General features: G+C 52.7%; 1 long non-coding RNA gene across 1 annotated transcript; it reads left to right on the top strand.

Moving 5' to 3' along the window:
* The first annotated feature begins 12773 nt into the window (after positions 1-12773).
* On the top strand, positions 12774-14735 carry LOC120858460. The gene is made up of 3 exons (XR_005719874.1): positions 12774-13438; positions 13547-13679; positions 14486-14735. It is a non-coding gene; the product is annotated as an uncharacterized LOC120858460 (long non-coding RNA).
* Positions 14736-19211: the final 4476 nt, after the last annotated feature.

Genomic DNA, 19211 nt, shown 5'->3' with positions numbered 1-19211 from the left:
GGGCTCAGGGGCAGGGAGCAGGGGATAGGGGAGCAGACTGCCAGAACCTCACAGACCTTGTCTTTAACATCATGACCTTCTGTGGAGCCAGATTCTCTGGCTGATCTGAAGGGTAGGGGGACATGGCGTGCAGCTGGAGGGGTGGAGGACGGCTCCCTGCAGAGGTGAGCTTGGACTTGAGGGCTGAGGCTTAGCCTGGAGTCAGCCCAGTGCAGTGATTGGGGTGGACGAGAGGAAAGCAGTGCCCATGCCAGGGGACAGCCTCGTGCTCAGAGGGACCCGGCAGATGGCTGGAAGGTCTTCTTTGCAGCCAGATTGGGCCTGGTCTTTGAGTGCGAATCATGGCTCAGGGATCCTGGCTTCCCCTCCCCCATCCTGGTGCCTCATTCATCAGGAGCTTCCAGTGCCAAAGCCTTGAACATGATCTTGAAGACTTTATCTGATTGTGTCTTCACAAATCCCACGAAGTATTGCTGAGGTCATTTGATGAGGCACAAGGGGGCTCAGAGGCACCCAGGGATTTGCTGGCCAGAGGCCAATCCTGGACATGAACCCACATCCGCCAGGCCCCAGACCCTCCCACGTGCCTCCCTCTTTGGGCCAGCTGTCAGATGGTGGAGGCTTGATTGCGAGCCCGATGGGGACTGATTCCAGAAGTGGCTGCCAGTGATTATTTTGGGGACATCGGGATGCGGCTGGGATTTAAATGTCCAAAATATCTCTCGAGAGACAGAGCTGGGGCTGAAGCTCTGAGTCCTGGATTTCAGCCCGGATGGGAGCTCAGGCATCTGCCGGCAAAGCTAACACCCCTGGGAGCCGGGCCTTCCTTGCTGGGTGCTGGTTCTCATCGCAGGTCCCTGTGGGCTCCTGAAGGTGCTGATCTTGTCACGGCCCTGCTGAACCTTTCAACTCCTGCAGGTAAGTGTGTGGTGATCCTAGGTCCTAGATGAGTCCCTGAGAGTGCAGGGGACGGGGGGAAGGAGGCCTGGTTCTCTCCTCCGAGAGCACGGCTCTCAATAAAACCTGAGGCAGACCCTCCTGATCCTGGGACCCATAATCACCCAGGTCTCTCTCCTCCCACCAGGGCCGGGCAGCCCACACGTGAATGTCTCCACCCACCGGCTGTGTGACCCTGGACAGTGACTTAACCTCTCTGAGTCTCCTTAGGTGGGGAGAGGATGCACCCCTGCATGGCAGGGGTGCTGAGGGTGGGCTGGGCCTTCTCCCCTGCACCGCACAGAACCCAGCCCAGTGCAGGTCTATCCTACTTGTTTGCAGGTTTTGAGGGAACCATAAACAGCACGGTGGTGAAGAATCCACCTACCAATGCGGGAGAGCCAGGTTCACTCCCTGGGTTGGCAAGGTCCCCTGGAGGAGGAAGTGGCAACCCACTCCAGTATTCCTGTTTGGAAAAGTCCCATGGACAGGAGAACCCATCAGGCCACAGTCCATGGGATGAAAAGTCGGACGTAACTGAGCACGCAAGCATGACTGAGTGCAGAGTAGGCTGTAGATGCCAAGAGGGCTAGAAAAACATCGATGCTTTCAAGCTCTGCTCTTAAGCCCTTTTTTATGCTGCCGGATGCAAAGAGAAAGGATGAATGTCAGCATGGCAAGCACAATAAAACCTCCAAATATGTGTGTTCTCACCCTTGCAGCTGGAAAATAAACTGCCACAGGACAAAGGGGGGGATTAAGGTTGCAGATGGAATCAGAATTTCCGGTCAGCTGACCCGAGATGTGTGACGACCCTGGATCATCAGGAAGGGGCCGGTGTAATCAGAGGGTGCTTGTGGGAGACAGACGGGAGCAGGAGGGCAGAGAGCGACCTGAGAGGGAGCTGAGCTGCTCTGGCTGGTTTTGAAAGCAGAGGAGGCCAGGGGGCAAGGAGGGCAGGCGCCTCTAGAAGCCGGAGAAGGTGAGGGAGGGAGGGGCCCTCCCGGAGCCTCCGGAGGAACCAGCCCTGCCCACACCTGGATGTTAGCCCCCAAACTGGGAGACCCACTTCACACTGGGTCCTCCAGACATGCCCGGGAGTAAGCACGTGGGTCTGTTACTGCACTGATGATAGGAAACCAACACCAGCGTTGGCTGGGTCTTTGCCCGGGGCCTCACAGCTCTCCGGTTTATAGGAGAGGCAGCTCCAGCCAGCAACTTTGACCCGCCACCCCCTTCCTCCAGGGCCGTGGGCTTGTCTGGAGGCCTGCCCAGGGCTCCCGCGGGAGGGCACTGCCAGAGTGGGGCCTGTGGAGCGATCTGCAGGGAGACGGCATGCGAGCCCTTCAAACAGGAGGAGGCTCGGGTGCTCGTGAACGTCAAGAGAAGGGCTTCAGTGCGAGACGTGGGGCCTGAGTGTGGTGCCCGGCAGGTGTAGCCAGCCGGTCATCCGGCCCCAAGGCCCCGAGAAGCCAAGAGAAGCGTGACATAGAGCAAGTGAGGAGCCCCAGGCTCTGCCTTCCTACTCGGTCACATTAAACAGCGATTATGGAAGAAACACTCTTCACCGATGGTGAGCTTCACGGGGACTGTAATTTTGGGCGCATCAGGGGGCGTCCCTGTTTACAAACCTTTTCTCTATCAGTTTCCTCGCGTTGCCCTTCTAATCCACGATAGGCTGACACACACACTCACATGTGCACACAGCCTGATGGATCCTGGTCCCAGACGGAGTGGGGGCTGGGAGATGCCCATGGGCTCTCACCCTCCAGGGCCGGGTGGGGCAGGCACCAGAGTGAGGGGTCCCCTTTGCTCGTGTGGTCCTGCGTCTCATCCAGGCCAGGCATGAATCAGGCTTCAGTCCCACCCTGGATGCTGGGGAGGGATGCTGTTCAGGCAGAGCATCCCTGGCGTGTAAACCGCAAGCAGTAGCTTCCACAGTCCTGGAGGCTGGAAGCCGCGATTCGGTGTCCACAAGGCCGGAGTCTGGTGAGGTCCCTTCTCCAGCTGTGCAGATGTGCCGGCTTGCTGCTGTGACTTCATGAGGCTGGAGAGAGCTCTGGTCTCCCTGACTTCTCACAGGGCCCTGCCTCCGTGGCTGCATCTAACGTGACCACCCCAAATCCCCCACATTCTAATGAAAGAGGCCAGACCTGGGACCCTTGGCTGCAGGACTTGCAGCCAGACAAACGTCTCCTCGATCCGAAGAAATCAGAAGAGGCTAAAGATAATTGCATGTGTGCACAGATGGGGCAAGTGGTCCACAGTAAGATACAAACAGTTCAAAACCACTGCCACTTCTGAACAGCAGAAAGGGGGCACTGGACAAGAGCCTGCATGGGGCCACCAGGGCGGGGAGTGGGCAGACCAGCTCAGCCACCCCTCTGACCCCTCCCACTGGTATCCCCGCCCCCCACTTAAGGGACCAACTCAGGAGCAAGCGGGATCTGTTACTTTTCTCGCTCCCTGTGCTGCAGCCCGAGTCCAGCGAAGCCTCGTCAGCATTCCCCATCTGGCCTCGTCAATGTCTATTGATTAAAGAGTCTGGGAATCCGGACCAGTAACACTGAGACCATCCCCCTGAGATGGGAGTTCTGGGAGGATAGGTACATACAGATCACAGCCCCTCCTTCCTTGGCTCTTTTTACCTGGGGGAGGATGTTGTTGTTCAGTTGCTAAGCCGTGTCCGACTCGTTGTGACCCCATGGACTGCAGTAGGCCAGGATCCACTGTCCTGCACTGTCCTCCAGAGTCTGTTCAAACTCATGTCCATCAAGTCGGTGATGCCATCCAACCATCTCGTTCCTCTGTCATCCCCCTTCTCCTCTTGCCTTCCATCTTTCCCAGCATCAGGGTCTTCCCTGATGCTGGAAAAGGGGGACAAAGGGGAGCAACCATGTCTCGATGATGTTGGTCCTGCATGGGGGTTTCTGGCAGCCTCAGATGGGTCTTTGCAGCCCGCCCTCTGATGGGGTCCCTGGCTCTCCCAAAGCCATGCCTCAGACAGGCTGATGGACCTGGGGGAGGAGTCGCCCTTCTCTCTGCCTCCCGGGCCCACACCTCCCTTTTTTAACCCCATCCCCAGTTCTGGATCCTGGCTGCATCTTGCTGTTGCTGGTCATACTGGAAGCCTGAAGTTCCAGAAGATTCTCCATGGTTCTGTGTGGAATGAGGCCCATACCCGCCTTTCCTTTTGGAGAAGAAAGAAAATGTGAATTCTGAGTCCCTTACCTATAAAATTGGGATAAGAATGCCTCTCCCCCAGGATGCCTGTGAGGCTCAGACTAGCGCAGCTGGCCAGAAGCCCACATGAGACCATGGCCCCCCGGCAGGGCGCTGCCTCCTCTGCTGGGGCCCCGCCAGGCCGCAGGCATCACCTGCGCTTCCAGGAGACTTGCAGTCAGCACGGCAGACTGAAGACAAAGGATGCCTCTCCCGCTTCAGACATGCAAAAAGGATGGGTGCACTCCAGCAGGAAGTTCCGAGTCCACGTGGAACTTAAAAGCAGGGGAAGGCCTTAGATACCAGAGGGAGACAGGACTCAAGGCCAGAGCGGTGGGGAGGGTGGAAGGGCAGGGTCTCGAGTGGGGCCAGGAGAGGCCTGGGACGACGGAGCCCCCTTCGTGAAGTCGGGGTCTGATAGACGCTGTCACTTCCATGAATGGGATAACCGAGTGAGCACCTGCTTTCAGCTGTGGGTTCCTGATTTTGTAATGCCCACTCTGGATGGATGGAATTCATATTTACACCCCAGGAGTGCTGAGGTGAGAAGTGCAAGTTGGGTCTCGGAGAAACACCCCTGGAACGGGTGGAAGGCACTTGCCTGCAGAAGGCTCTGCCCCGAACCACTGCACGGGGGCCCGTGGCACCTGGGACGCTCCGGGCCCCCATGGACGGAAGTTGTCATGCAAGACGCACTCTGAGTGAGAAAGTTCAGAGACGACCCAGTGCCCGAGCGGATTCACGCTCCAGGACTGCAGGCGACAGAACAGTCTGAAGAAGGTTTAAAAATAAGTGTGTTTAAGTTTTTCAACAAGATGAAGGAATGGACCACATAGGCAAAAGTAGGCCATTGTGAAGAGACTAAACAGGTGGTTTAAAAAAAAAAGAACAGAAGGGAAATTCTAGGAATGGAAAATGTGGTCATTGACAGGGAAGAGAGACTTGGCAGCCTCTGTCCCCATTTCTGAGGCCATTGTCTTAAGTGTGTAGGAATGTGCTGCTTCCAGGCTAGAAAGACGATGAGGAAGTCAGAGAAGTGACAAGGCCCCATCTGCCTTCTCCACTGTGGGTTTACAGTCTCCCGAGGGAGACGGGCCTGGGGGAATAAAAATAATGGGAAGCATTTGCTCATCGCTTCCTCTGTCCAGGCGGGAGCGAAGCCTTTCCTGGGTGTCTGCTTGGCTGATTCTGACCACCCTTCCAAGGAGCCTGCTGTTGGCCCGGCTGCAGGTGGAGGGACAGGGCCCAGGGGGGTGGGGGCTTGGGCCCGTGGCCTGGGGCTCAGTCGGGTCTGGGGCTGGGTCATGGCTGCGTGACCAGCCCTCCAAAAGGGACATGCACCGAGAGACAAAGGCAGCAGTCCACGAATGGCTTGGCTCTGGCCGTGACTGCGTTTCACGTCCCATACTGGGTGGGTTTGCCAACGGCAGGCTTCCTCAGGGGTTCATGTGCGAACATGAACTGTTTTAGGAAGGTTCTTCGGGGGCATACATTTCATTCTCCCAGGTCTTTGACCACTGTCCCAGGCTCTCCTCATTAGCCCTTGTACCTATCCCTGTCGATTTTTTAAAACTGTTTTCCTTTTATTAAAAATATGTATTTATTTATTTGGCCAGTTGCTGCATGTGAACTAAGTTCTTGGTTGGGGTGCGTGGGATCCAGTCCCACCAGGGCTGGAGCCTGGGCCTCTGCAGTGGGAGTGCAGGGTCTTAGCCACTGGACCGCCAAGGAAGCCCCCCTAACCCTGTCATTGGTGATGCCTCCTCTACCTCCTGGGGCTTACCTGGTGGTTCAGACAGTAAAGAATCAGCCTGCAACGCGGGAGACCCAGGTTTGTCCTTGCATCGGGAAGATCCCCTGGAGAAGGGCATGGCAACCCACTCCAGTATGCTTGTCTGGAGAATTCTGTAGACAGAGGAGCCTGGTGGACCTCAGTCCTCAGAGTCACAAAGAGTCGGACACAACTGAGTGACTAACACTTTCATGTTCCTCTACCTCTTAGCATCCCGTCTGGGTGGTATAAAACAGCTTTCGGTGAAAAGCTTGCATTTCTGATGGCAAATTCCAGCACAAAAATTCAAGTCTGGCAGCGGCTCCTGGTGGTTGCCCAGTACTCCAGGGACTTGCTGACTTTTTTGCCATCAGGATGGGAGGAGATGCCGGCGAGGAGCTATCCCTTACGCAGACTGACCAGGCTTCAGGGAGGGGCCGAGAGTGCGTGGAGCATAGCAATGGGCGGAGTTAATTGTAATCAATGATGAAGAAGCCCTTTAAGAATTCAAGATTAATTCAAAAAGACATGTATAAGCGTACTAAACAGGCCCAACTGCCTTTAAATGCTTCACATTTAATACATATTTATCAGAAGTACATTTTTTTTTCCCCAGACATCCTTTTGGAAGAATACGTGAAAAAGTGTTCTTAAAATACCTCAAAGTACAATCCCCTTTGCCACCAAAGGGAGGAAGAAAGGAGAGGACTTGTCGACGCATACGAATGTGTTATAAAGGGTGCTGAAGTTTAAGTCAGCAGGGAACTGGGCCAGAGATCATCAGGAAAGTTGTTTTAAGCTTGCTGATTCGAAGGAAAGTGGTAGGATTCCATTCTAGGCATTCTGCGCATCTTTCAAAAAGGAAGGAGAAAATCTAAAGTATGGAAGGAAGCAGGGTACGGGGACTCTCAAGGGTATTTCCAGGGAGACTTGTCTGAAAAATCTAGGACATGAAAGAAAAGGGGGGTGGGCTTCTGTCCCTGTGGTCATGGGGAACCAAGGGTGGGCGCAAGGTCCTTGCTGGCCACCCCTTTAGAGGCCTGACCTTGAGTCTGGGCAGGCTCGGTGGCACCGACAGCTAAGCCTGGCAGAAGCGGCCTGCCCCAGCCTGAAGAGGCTGCTCTCAGACGCTCCGTCGTGTCTGACTCAGTGTGACCCCATGGACGTAGCCTGCTGTCCATGGCATTCTTCCAGCAAGAGTGCTAGAGTGGGTTGTCCTGCCCTCCCCCAGGGACTGAACCTGCATCTCTTGAGTCTCCTGCTTTGGCAGGCAGGTTCTTGACCACTCGGGCCTTGTAGGAGCCTGACCACTCTTATTTCCGTCTCTTGAAATTCCGGCCTTTGGAGAGGGGCTGCCGTGTTGTGAGGAAGCCCAGATGCGCAGCTGGCCGGACACAAAGGCCCCCGATGGCACTTCTGCAGCCCAGCTCCAGCCCCTGGGTAGCCCAGCCTGCCAGGTTCCTGCAGGAGCTGTCTTGGGAGTGGGCCCTCCAGCTTCTGTCAAGCTGCTCTGAGTGGCAACACCCAACAGAGACAAGGCGTCAGGCTGAAAGGCAAAGTCGCACAGTCGTGTCCGGGTCTTTGCGACCCCAAGGACTACACAGTCCATGGACTTCTCCAGGCCAGAACACTGGAGTGGGGAACCTTTCCCTTCTCCAGAGGCTCTTCCCAACCCAGGGATCGAACCCAGGTCTCCCGCATTGCAGGTGGATTCTTTACCATCTGAGCCACGAGGGAAGCCCAATACTGGGGTGGGTAGTCTGTCCTGTCTCCAGCGGATCTTCCTGACCCAGGGATCAAACCGGATTGATCCTGTTGCTGCGGATTCTTTACCAACTGAGCTATCAGGGAAGTCCAAAGCATGGACTTGTAAGCAAAGAAAGTCTGTTGATGGTTCAAACCACTAAGGTTTTTTTTTTTTTTGCAAGCTAGTTATATAGCAGAGGATAAAAATAAATCAGAGAAACAGTGAAATGAACCTTATGAGAAACTCCTCTCCTGTCCAAACAGATATAAATGTGTTAAAATATACATAAATATTTATTTATTTAATAAAGTGCTTTAAAAAAAAGTATCTGGTTAGTTTTAATAGTAGCACTGGGGAATATCCAGGAGTTAGATAATAAGAGAGAAAGCATAGCCTAGCAGTGAGGAGTGTTGGAGTATTAGACCCAGACAGATACCTTAAGAGCTAGGGTTTAATGCCTACTTTGGGTCTTCCCTGGAGGCTCAGATGGTAAAGAATCTGTTTGCAATGCAAGAGACCAGGGTTCAATCCCTGAATCCCTGGATCAGGAAGATCCCCCCGGAGAAGGAAATGGAAACCCACTTCAGTATTCTTGCCTGGAAAATTCCATGGACGGAGGAGCCTGGTGGGCAACAGTCCATGGGGTTCCAAAGAGTCAGATATGACTGAGCAACTAACACTTTCATTTTTACTTTTTGGGTCTTGAGTGGACATTAGAGGACCTAGAATTTAAAGAGAATCTAGACCTGGGCTTTCTGTAAGAGATTCAGAACAAGAAGAGTCTATCTGACTTACAACAGGAAGCAGAGTGTCTCTGCCCTTTGGTCTGGAGAAGCAGGCCAGGAACAAGCTGCCTAGGCAGCGGAGGCTCGTCCCAAGGAGGGAGAGCTCGGGTTCCGTGCTGCTCGGGGTCCAAATCCATGCGGGGCTGCAGTGCAAAACCCTGCAGTCAGTCCACACTGGTCTGGAACCAGTGAGCTCACGGAGCGCCTCTGAAACACTGTCCCGCAGAAAAGTCTTCCTGTTCTCAGGACCGAGCAGAACTGTCAGAGGAAAACTCCACTGAGAGATGAGCCAACGATGCTCAAAGTGCAAAGAGAATCCGTTACGATGGGGGACAGTCAACAGAAGACGTGTGGGAGAACTCACACCCGAGGAGCTGCAGACAATAGAGCGTCCCAACAGGGCTCTGACAATTCAACATGGCCAGAGGGACAAGGAGAGAGAAATTCATAACGTGGCAAGAAGGTACTATTACAAGCAAGAGAGAGAGTGCTGTGCTTAGTCGCTCACTGGCGTCTGACTGTGCAACCCCATGAACTATAGCCCGTCAGGCTCCTCTGTCCCTGGGATTCTCCAGACAAGAATATTGGAGTGAGTTGCCATTCCCTTCTCCAGGAGATCTTCTTGATCCCGGGGTCAAACCTGGGTCTCCTACATTGACAGGTAGATCCTTTACCGTCTGAACCACCAAAGAAACCCCTTGTTAAAAATAAAAGCAAATTAAATGAGAGTGTTGGAAGATCCAGCCAAAGAATAGTTTAAAAATCTCTTAATAGATATTTCTTAGGAAAGGCTGTACACCTCCCTGGAGAGAAACAGCCCTGGTAGGTACACACGAGCCCAGCAGACCCCAAATGCAGCTCAGAGAGGGCAAAGGGGGCACATGGGACCCCTGCTGCCACGACCCTCGGGTCCAGTCCACTCTTGCCCTTTCACGGGCTCTCAAGGCCAAGTTTCTACGTGGGTGCTAAGTCGCTTGGGTCGGCTCCGAGGCTTTGCGACCCCATGGACCAGAAGAGCCCACCGGGGTCCCCTGTCCATGGGGTTCTATGGAATTCCCGCTGCTGTCTGCCTTTGGGTCCTTTGTCTTCTTGCGCAGATGGGTTTCCTCTCTTGTTTGAGTTTGGTTTTGTTTTATAAAGCAGTTTTCGTTGTTAGGATTTACTCTGTGTCTCTGTTTGGAGTAGGGAGAGGGCCATTAGCTCAGTTCAGCAGTTTTTGGCCTTTGGTTCTTAGCAGAAATATTCTGGGGCTGCCCTGTCTAACACAGCAGCCTATGTCCATTTATCTTAAGATAAGAGCCAACATACATTGAATTTAAATGAATTAATGTGAAAAAGAATAAAAATTTCAGTTCCTCAGCTCCCCTGGGGCTTCCCTAGTAGCTCAGCTGGTAAAATGCAGGAGACACTGGTTCAGTTTCCGGGTCAGGAAGATGCCCTGGAGAAGGGACAGGCTGCCCACTCCAGTATTCTTGGGCTTCCCTTGTGGCTCAGCTGGTAAAGAGTCCACCTGCAATGCGGGAGACCTGGCTTCGATCCCTGGGCTGGGGAGATCCCCTGGAGAAGGGAATGGCTACTCACTCCAGTATTCTTGGCTGGAGAATTCCGCGGACAGAGGAGCCTGGTGGGCTACAGTCCATGGGTCGCAAAGAGTCAGACAGGACTGAATGACTTTCACACTCAGCTCCCCTAGTGAAAGAAAGTGAAAGTGTTAGTCGCTCAGTCGTACTGGACTCTTTGTGACCCCATGGATGTAGCCCACTGGCTCCTCTGTCTGTAGGATTATGCAGGCAAGAGTATTGGAGTAGGTTTGTCATTCTCTTTGCCAGGGGATCTTCTGGACCCAGGGATCTAACCTGTGTCTCCCACATTGCCGGCAGATTCTTTAACGTCTGAGCCATGGAGGACATCCTCTGCAAAGGGTGAGGATGGAGCAGAGGAGCGGAGACCCCTGAGTCATGGGACCAGGGAGGTCAGGGAGCTGCCCCAGATGTTGCTGGGTGACACGGGTGACGTCAGATGAAACAGCAGCGCCAGACTGTAGCAGCACAGACACATCTGTGTATGCGCAGAGCAGGACAGGAGCTGTGTTCCAGAATGAAGCACCAACAGGCAACAAGCAGCTTCCGGCCACCACGATGAGGAGGGGGGAGCTGAGCAAACTGTTTACAAGGAGCAGAAACAGTCTGCTGGAGAAGTTTGCTGTCATAAGACAAAGGAGATGGAGCATCTTCAGAGATCGTCCTGCAGCCAGGTATCGGAGAGGAGCTGGACGTGCCTCTCAGGGGGAGGTGGCCCAGCAAGGTTTGAACACAGTGTGTCCTCCATGGAGGAGGCTGGACTTTCAGACCTCGGGTAGCAGGGAAGCATGGAAAATCCAGCAGCCGGGCAAGCACGGGCCAGCTGAGCAGTTTCTCACGATGAACTGCTCACGTTCCTCGTGAATTCCAGGGTGATGCTCAAGGGTCCCTTCCATTCAAGGCAAGAGAGGAGGACTGGGGGTGACCCTGAAGATGCCGGGGGCACAGGGGACTGTGGGCAATGCCAAGGGGCTGCCCTCATAAGGCCAGGCCTCTCGCAGCTCAGTCAGTAAAAAAAACTGCCTGCAATGCAGCAGACCTGGGTTCGATTTCTGGGTTGGGAAGATCCTGGAGAGGGAAATGGCAACCCACTCCAGTATGCTTGCCTGGAGAATCCTGGGGACAGAGGAGCCTGGCCAGCCACAGTCCATGGGGTCACAAGAGTTGGAAAAGACTTAGCGACTAAACCACCAGCACCAACCCAGATGTGGGTCTCCCACTAACTGGCCCCTTGTCACGAGCTTGGGGATTTCAGAGAAGTTCAGAGCCTCACGCCTACCCTCGTGGGGTTTGCTGTCTAGTGGAGGAATAAGAAACAAAGAGCACAGGTAAAACCCATTTTGGGAAAAGCTACAGTTGGGATATAACGTGAACTCAGTGAAGGCAGCAAAAAGCCTTTTCAGAAGAAGCATCTGAGTTGGGGCAGGGAGGGTGTGTTCCTTTCTGGGAACTGTGATAACAAAGCCCACAGACTGTGTGCTTATAAAGCATTCTCTCAGTCCTGGAGATCAGAAATCAGAGCCCAGGCGTCCCCAGGGCCGCTCTCCCTGAAGCCTATAGGGGAGACCACTGCCCTGCTTCACCCTGCTTCTGGGGTTTGCAGCATCCTCAGCTTCTGGGAGCATCCGTCCAGTCTACCCCTATCACAGGAGCGCCCCTCAGCCTCTGCCTCCATCAGGGAACGTCTCTCCAGGGTTTCTACTGAGAAATCAACCCTTAGTCTCATTCTGGGTCCCTCAGTCTCTGCTTCCATCAGGGAACGTCTCTCCAGGTTTTCTACTGAGAAATCAACCCTTCGACTCATTCTGGGTCCCTCAGTCTCATTCTGGGTCCCTCAGTCTCTGCCTCTATCAGGGAACGTCTCTCCAGGGTTTCTACTGAGAAATCAACCCTTAGACTCATTCTGGGTCCCTCAGTCTCATTCTGGGTCCCTCAGTCTCTGCCTCCATCAGGGAACGTCTCTCCAGGGTTTCTACTGAGACATCAACCCTTAGACTAATTCTGGGTCTTACATTGGTGGTATTTGTTTTCTTTCTTATCTCTTTAAATAGCTTTTCTTTGTTTGATATTCTCCTTGCTTTTTCTCGTAATTTACTATGATGTATTTGCGTGTAGACTTCTTTTTTTAAAGCTTTGTTATTGTGTTTTGTTAAAGTGCCTGGACCTGAGGACTGGGGCCTTTGTTCTATTTCTGCAAATTCTCACACAGCATCTAACAAGCACTGTCTCTGCCCCCTCCTCTGCATTAAACGCCTTTTAAGATTCTGCTTACATGCCCTCTGCGCTCTGCCTGCCTCTTAACCAGTCTCTGCCTCTGTCTCATCAGTTGCGCTCACGCTACATCCTGCCTTCCAGTTCAATAGTTGTTTCCTCAGCTGCACATAATCTGCTATAACCTGTCCATTGCATTTTTTTTAATTCTAATTATTGTATCTTTTATTTTCTGAATTTCTGGAACTTCTGCCTGTTTTTCAGATCTGCACTATTCCATCTTATAGGCTTTGGTACTTTATGCGTTTTAAAAATGTTATTTCTTGAAGCATATTTCACACCCTTTTTTATTCCAGGTTATACAAATGCTGCCTGGGGTTTCTGCTCAGTCTCAAGCATGTAACCTGCTCCTTTATTTTGTGATTTTTGACTAAGGCTCATTTTTCTCACGATTTCATGTGTGAGAATTACGTGAAGCCTGTGTTGAAGGTGCACTCTGCTGAAGGGAATTTGTATTTGATTCTGTTCGGGATTTGGGGTTGCTACCAGCTCAGGGTAGGACAACTTTAAAATAATTTCTCACTTGAAGTTTTTTTTTTTTCCTAACACAGTTGGTGTGAGTTGAGGCTGCAAAACCTCATGGGAACTTGCTTGGAGTTTCAAGGTATAAAGGGAGATTTTAATTTTCCATCCACTCAGCACCAAATTTGAGCCAATTCATTGTCTTTTCCCAAGGTCTTTCCAGGTCACCGTTAAATGGAGGGGCAGCCCTTGCAGCTGCAGCTTCCTGTGGGGTTCTCGCACGAGACACCCCTCCGTGGGTTGGCCTAGCCTTGTCCTCAGTGCAGTCATCAGATCAGAAGGTCATGACCTTCAGGACTTAGTGGATGTCACTGGGCTCACAACTGGCTCCTGGGCTCTGCTCCCTCTCTGCCATCCCACTTCAACGTTGTTTGGTTTCTGAGGATTTGTTCTTTCTTGCTCCTTCATCAAGACATTTCAAAAGAGATTTTTAGAACAATATTTCATTCAGTGTGTTTAGTTGTCATCAGAAGGGTTATTCATTCTATACATTTTATATATTCTGGCTGGAGACCCAGCAAGAATCCAGTGCTGTAGCTGACGTCCAAAGGCCCTCTGCTGGCAGAATTCCCTGTTAGTTGGAGCAGGACCACTTTTGTTCTGGGTAAGCCTTCACTTGATTGGATGAGGCCCACCCACATTATGGAGTGTAATCTGTTTTATTCAAATTTAAATATTAATTTAAATTTAATTATTTATCTCATTCAAAAAGATGCCATCACAGCTGCACCCAGGATAGTATTGGACCAAACATCTGACCTAGCCGAGCCAACGCACACAGTTAACCACCAGATTCAGGAAGCCGGGAGAGGCTGGCCGGGAATGGGGATGCTTTCTGCGCACAGGTGATGCCTGGAGCCTGCGTGCTGGGCCAGCTCGATCCCTGCCCAGCAGGCGTACATTTCCTATCTCGCGGACCCTTGCGTTCTTGATTTGCCCTCCCTGTACACCAAGGGCACCTGCAGGGCAGAGCCCACTCCTCCAGAGGACTGTCCAGGGGCTTGCCCAGGTCTGAATTTGCACTTTTTCCTTAGAATAGACTATCTGACCTCCCAGCTGCTAGGTGAGTCCCCGCCTGCTCTCCCTGTCCTTGTTACCAGCTCAGTAAACACACACGTGGTGAACACAGTGCCAGGGGCTCAGCCAGGCCCCACAGGAAGGATCTGCTTGGAATGGAACTGGCACTGGAGAGGATGAGGCAAGAGCTCAGGTCTCCCTGTTGGGAGGTGCTGAGGCCCTCGCCTGCCCCGGACACCCCGGCTTCTCCCCGTCTCTGCCTCTGTGCACTGCCAGCTTTGTGATACAGAAGCCGCATTTGTGTCCCTTCCCAGCAGGGGGAGAGAGATGGGAGGGAGAGTGTGGACTCCTGAGTGGCTTACACACGCTGCTCCTCGGTGCTCAGAGCCACTCCAGGCCTGTCCCGCTTTTGTGACCTGCTCCAGCCAGGCGCCCCCGGCTCTCCAGCCAGGCACTCCCCGACTCTCCAGGCAGGCACTCCCCGGCTCTGCAGCCAAGCACCCCCGGCTCTGCACCACCTGCCACCCAACTCGTCTGCTCTCCAGCCTTCCCCTCCATCTCTGGTTTAGGTCCCAGACGTACGGTGCCTTCCTGCTTCTCCCAGTCTGGCTCAGACTCTTCCCTCGATCTGCAGTTCTGTTCTTTTTTGCCCATCACGACCCTATTCATCCTTGGAGCATGAATCCAGTCTCCTCCAAGAAGCCTGCTGTGAGTGCCCCAGCTGGACTGTCTCTCTGAGCCCCAGTGACGCCCTGGCTGTGCTGTGCTTTGACTGCGTCCTCACCTCTGAGCTCTGGAGGCGGGGGCTGTGCCTGGTCCCATGTTCCCATCCCAGGGCCTGACGTGTCACAGGCGCGCCACTGCTGATGGAGGGAGGGGACGGCCACCCCACCCCGCGCAGGAGGACAGGAGGCCCACCCTCTCCCTCTGAGGAGCCGCTCCCACAGCTGAAAAGAGCCCGGAGCCCTAGGAGCATGGTGAGTATGCAGTGTTGCCAGGCAGGTTGTTGGATGTCAGGGCTGGGGCCCCTGGGAAGGTATTTATCTGTTTCATAACCGCAGAAATGGAATTCTGTTTCTTGCTTACATTTATGAGGAAGATATCCTCTTAGGTTGTTCAAAAAAGCCAGTTTTAAACCGTTAAGTTGTTTTTATTTTGCCTTTTATTGGAGTTTAAGTAGCAAAGTGAGTGTGGGGCACAGTGCAAGGTGGTTGGGAAGCAGTGAAATGTGTTTAGGGCGCTCACGGCGCCGGCGGCGAGATGGAGCGCCACGAGCAGGGAAGGGCTGCCGATGTCCTCTCCAAGCACAGCATTCACCCAACCTTCCTTTTGATGGGGGGGGGCTTGTGAAAACGAGGGGCCAAGGGAGGGAACCCGCACGCTGGCCGCGGTGTCTCTCCAGGGTTAGGGCTGCGGGCAGAGTGGCACCCGGCCGCGGATGCCTCGTTTCTCCTGTAAGGCGCTGTCCTACGTGAAGGGGTGTCCTCTTGCAGCCAGCTGGGAAATGAGTCCTAGCTGGGTGTCAGAAATCTGGGATGCTCAGCCCAGCTTTCCAGCTGCTGCCTGGGTGACTTGGGGCAAATCTCTCCACTTCTCAGTGCTATGGGAATAATACTTGTCTCGGGTGTGTTATGACAGGTTAATGGGATAATCAGTGTAAAGTTACCTTGACAGTCAAAACTTTATACATGTGTCAACTATTACTTGAAATATCATTTTATCACCTTCCTTGTCAACACTAACACTTATTCAGTAGGATTACGAAGAAAGAATCATGGTGAATAAACAACAAAGTCCCACTGTATAGCACAGGGGCCTATATCCAATGCCCTGTGATAAACCATAGCAGGCTTCCCTGGTGGCTCTGTGGTTAAAAGCGTCTGTCTGTAACGCTGGAGCCACAGGAGACGCAGGTTCAGTCCTTGGGCCTGGAAGATTCCCCTGGAGAAGGACCTGACATGCACTCCAGCATTCTTGCCTGGAGAGCCCCATGGACCGAGGAGCCTGGAGGACTACAGTTCATGGGGTCCCCCAGAGTCAGACACGATGGAATGACTGAGCGTGCCCACGTGGCATGATTGGACTGGTGGATGACAAGCCATGATGGAAAACAATATAAAAATAGAACACATGTATACATATAACGCTGTTGCTTTGCTGTACAGTACAGCAGAAATTCACACAATATTGTAAGTCAACTATACTTCAATGAATGTTTTTAAAAAAGAAGAAGGAGTGAATGGGATTGAGGGCAGCCGGGCTAGGTGCCTAGATTAAAACACAGGATTTTAAGTGTTTCCTGGTTTGCCACTGTCTCTTTTCCCACTTTGTCTGGAAAGTCTCCCATTTTGAAGCTTTTTTTTTTTGATGATTACACCTGCTCTAATAGCCTCTGCCTGCAGTCATCCCGAATTCCCCTTGGCCTTGCTAGAGAGCTAGGGAGGCATTCGCTACCTTCACTTTACTGCGCAGACTCTGCGCACCTCTAGTGTCTGCCTCGTTTGCACGCGCTGATGGTAATCCTGGAGTTAGGAGGGAACATAGACGTCTGAACAGTGGACTTTTGTGTCCACGGTGTTGGATTGCCTGGATCCACCTGGGTCTGTGCAGAGCACTTTAAGGCCACTGCATGTCCTGAGGTGCAAGACCCACAGAAGGGGAGGAAGAGCTCTTGGTGATGTTTCCATAAAGGAAACTTCAAAACTCCATTGACTGGGACTTCCCTGGAGGTCCAGTGATTAAGACTCCACGCTCCCAGTGCTGAGGACCGAGGTTTGATCCCTGGTCAAGGAACTAGATCCCACATGCCGCCACGAAGACCCGCGTGGTGCAGCCAGATAACTAAATATTTAAAACCCCATTGTTCTCCTTTCTTGTGTGTGACCTCCACTGTTTTTCATGTCCGGGGGTGATGATGGTTGTGAGATGGAAGGCTGGATTGGGAGGACATTGAGGAAGAAGGTGAGGGGAAGTCGTGGTGTGGTGAGGACCTTGGGGCAGACACCGAGATGATAAGGGTGTGTGGAGGGGAGCAATGGCAGGTGAGTGGGCTCTCGATCACACGTTTCATACTGAGACAAATAGCTCCGTGCCAACCAAAGCTCTAAATCTCTGAGCGGTACAAGAAATCAATTTCATGGGCACCTGACTTGTCGTGGTAAATTACATAGCAGATTTCAGCATTTATTCATTCTTTTAACCAGTATTTGCTGGATTCTTCCTCTGCCTGATCTCTGCTAGCCAGCCAATGGGATACAAAGATGAATAAGATGTGGGTGATGCTGACATGGGAGCAAGAAATTTGAGTAAAATATGACAAATGCTCTAAGCCAGTTATAGACAGGGGCTACTAAAGTTAGCCCAAAGGGAGGAGTTTACTCATTTGATACTTATTGAGCGCCTGCTCTGTGCTAGACAGTGCATCTGGGTCTCAAGGACACAGACACCTTCTCTGTCCTCATGTTTACAGTCTGTGAAGGAATGGAACATGGAGTAGGCGGCTGAGATGAATTTTAGGAGATGGCTGAAGTGAGGCAGCGGGAAGGAGTTGGGGTGGCTTTTAGGCAGGGTGGCTGGGATAGCCTCTCTGAACAGTGGTCTGTGAGTAGAGGCTTCAGGGAAGTGAAGCCAGGGGATATCTGAGAGAGAAGTGTTTCAGGCGGAGGGAATAGCAAGAGCAAAATCCCTAAGGTAGGCGTGGGCCCAAGACTTCGAGGCAAACTGAGGAGGCCCGTGTGGGTGAACTGAGTGGGTGAGCTGCAGAGCAGGGAGGGCTAAGGCTGGAGAGGGGTGAGGGTCAGCATCATCCCAAGTCGGGGAGCAGGGGGCAGGTGTGGAGTTCGGGGCTCAGGCTAAGTGCTTCTGAAGAGACCTTGAAAAGAATCGTGTCCTGTGAGTTACTGTTTTTAAAGCATCACTCTGACTATGGACGAAAATGAACTTCAGGGACCTGCGAACAGGACCGCACAACAGACCCAGAAGGAGATGGCCGGGGCGGACCAAAGCGGAGGCAGGAGAGGTGGCGGGCCGGCTGGGTGCCTAACACCGTGTTTCGAAGTCAGCATCCACAGGACTGGCTGATGGATTTAACACTGTGTTTAAGACCTGGAAGCGGGTAACGGTGTGTCTAAGATAGAGTGACATTTGCTGAGAAAGGAGAAGCCAGGAGAGGGGCAGGGATGAGGGTGCTGGGCACCAGGGGTTTGCACCTTTAAACTGGATGTGCCATATTGACGTACGGCAAGTAGGCGCCTGCGTGAGCAAAGCTAAGCAAATAAAGGTAGACTTCTGAGTGTGCAGGCAGAAGGTGAGACTGTGTGCCTGGGTGGGGCCACTTGAGTATGAGCCTAGACAGAGAGGAAGAGAGCTGAACCTGGGCACCCTGGCTCTGGGGGTTTGGAGAGACGAGGAGGAAGCCGAGAAGGGTTAGGAGGGACTAGAGGAGCAGGAGGAAAGTCCAGGGGCTGTGGAGGCCTGAGAGCCAAGCGGAGAAAGCAAGTGAAGGGGCAATGAGTGACCATTGGCCACAGATGCTACTGAGGGGGCAAGCCAAGGAGGACTGAGAATTAGCTTCAGATCTTGCCACCTACGGGCCAGGGGGGGACTGTGATGAAGGGGCCACATTGGAGTCATGCCAACAGAATAGCATCGTTGGCGCAGAATTCAAGAGAGAGCGCGGGAGGAGGGAAGGGCAGACAGCACGTGGAGATGATTTTCTCGAGGGATTCTGCTGCAAAGGAGGAGAGGCTGGAGAACGAAATCAAGGGGAACTTTTAAATGGCGGCCTGTTGTGTGCTGATGGGAATGATCTGCTTCCAGTAGAACAAGGGAAAAAAAGCATGATCCGTGAGAGAGAGGGAAGACTTGTCGGGGCTGAGTCTTTCTAGGTCAGAATTCATGGATTCCATCAGGCAGGTGGGGATGCTACTGTAGCTAGGGGCATGGAGGCAAAGGAACAGGAGATAAAGACGAAACTCAGCCACAGCTAGCTGGGGCTTGCAGCACATCTTTCTGAAAGCTTCTGGATTCTCAGGGAGGTACTAAGCAAGCCCATAGGATGACAGGGAGAATTAGAAGATGTGTTGTGAACCTAGACAGCATATTAAAAAGCAGAGACATTACCTTGCCAACAAATGTCTGTCTAGTTAAAGCTATCGTTTCTCCAGTAGTCATGTATGAATGTGAGAGTTGGACTATAAAGAAAGATGAGCCAAAGAATTGATGCTTTTGAACTGTGGTGTTGGAGAAGACTCTTGAGAGTCCCTTGGACTGCAAGGAGACCCAACCAGTCCATCCAAAAGATCAGTCCTGAATATTCATTGGAAGGACTGATGTTGAAGCTGAAACTTCAATATTTTGGC

Source organism: Oryx dammah, unplaced genomic scaffold (genome assembly GCF_014754425.2).
Source record: "Oryx dammah isolate SB20612 unplaced genomic scaffold, SCBI_Odam_1.1 HiC_scaffold_29, whole genome shotgun sequence".
NCBI lineage: Eukaryota > Metazoa > Chordata > Mammalia > Artiodactyla > Bovidae > Oryx > Oryx dammah.
The sequence above is the reverse complement of the archived record's forward strand: the minus strand, read 5'-3'. Positions and strand labels throughout refer to the sequence as shown.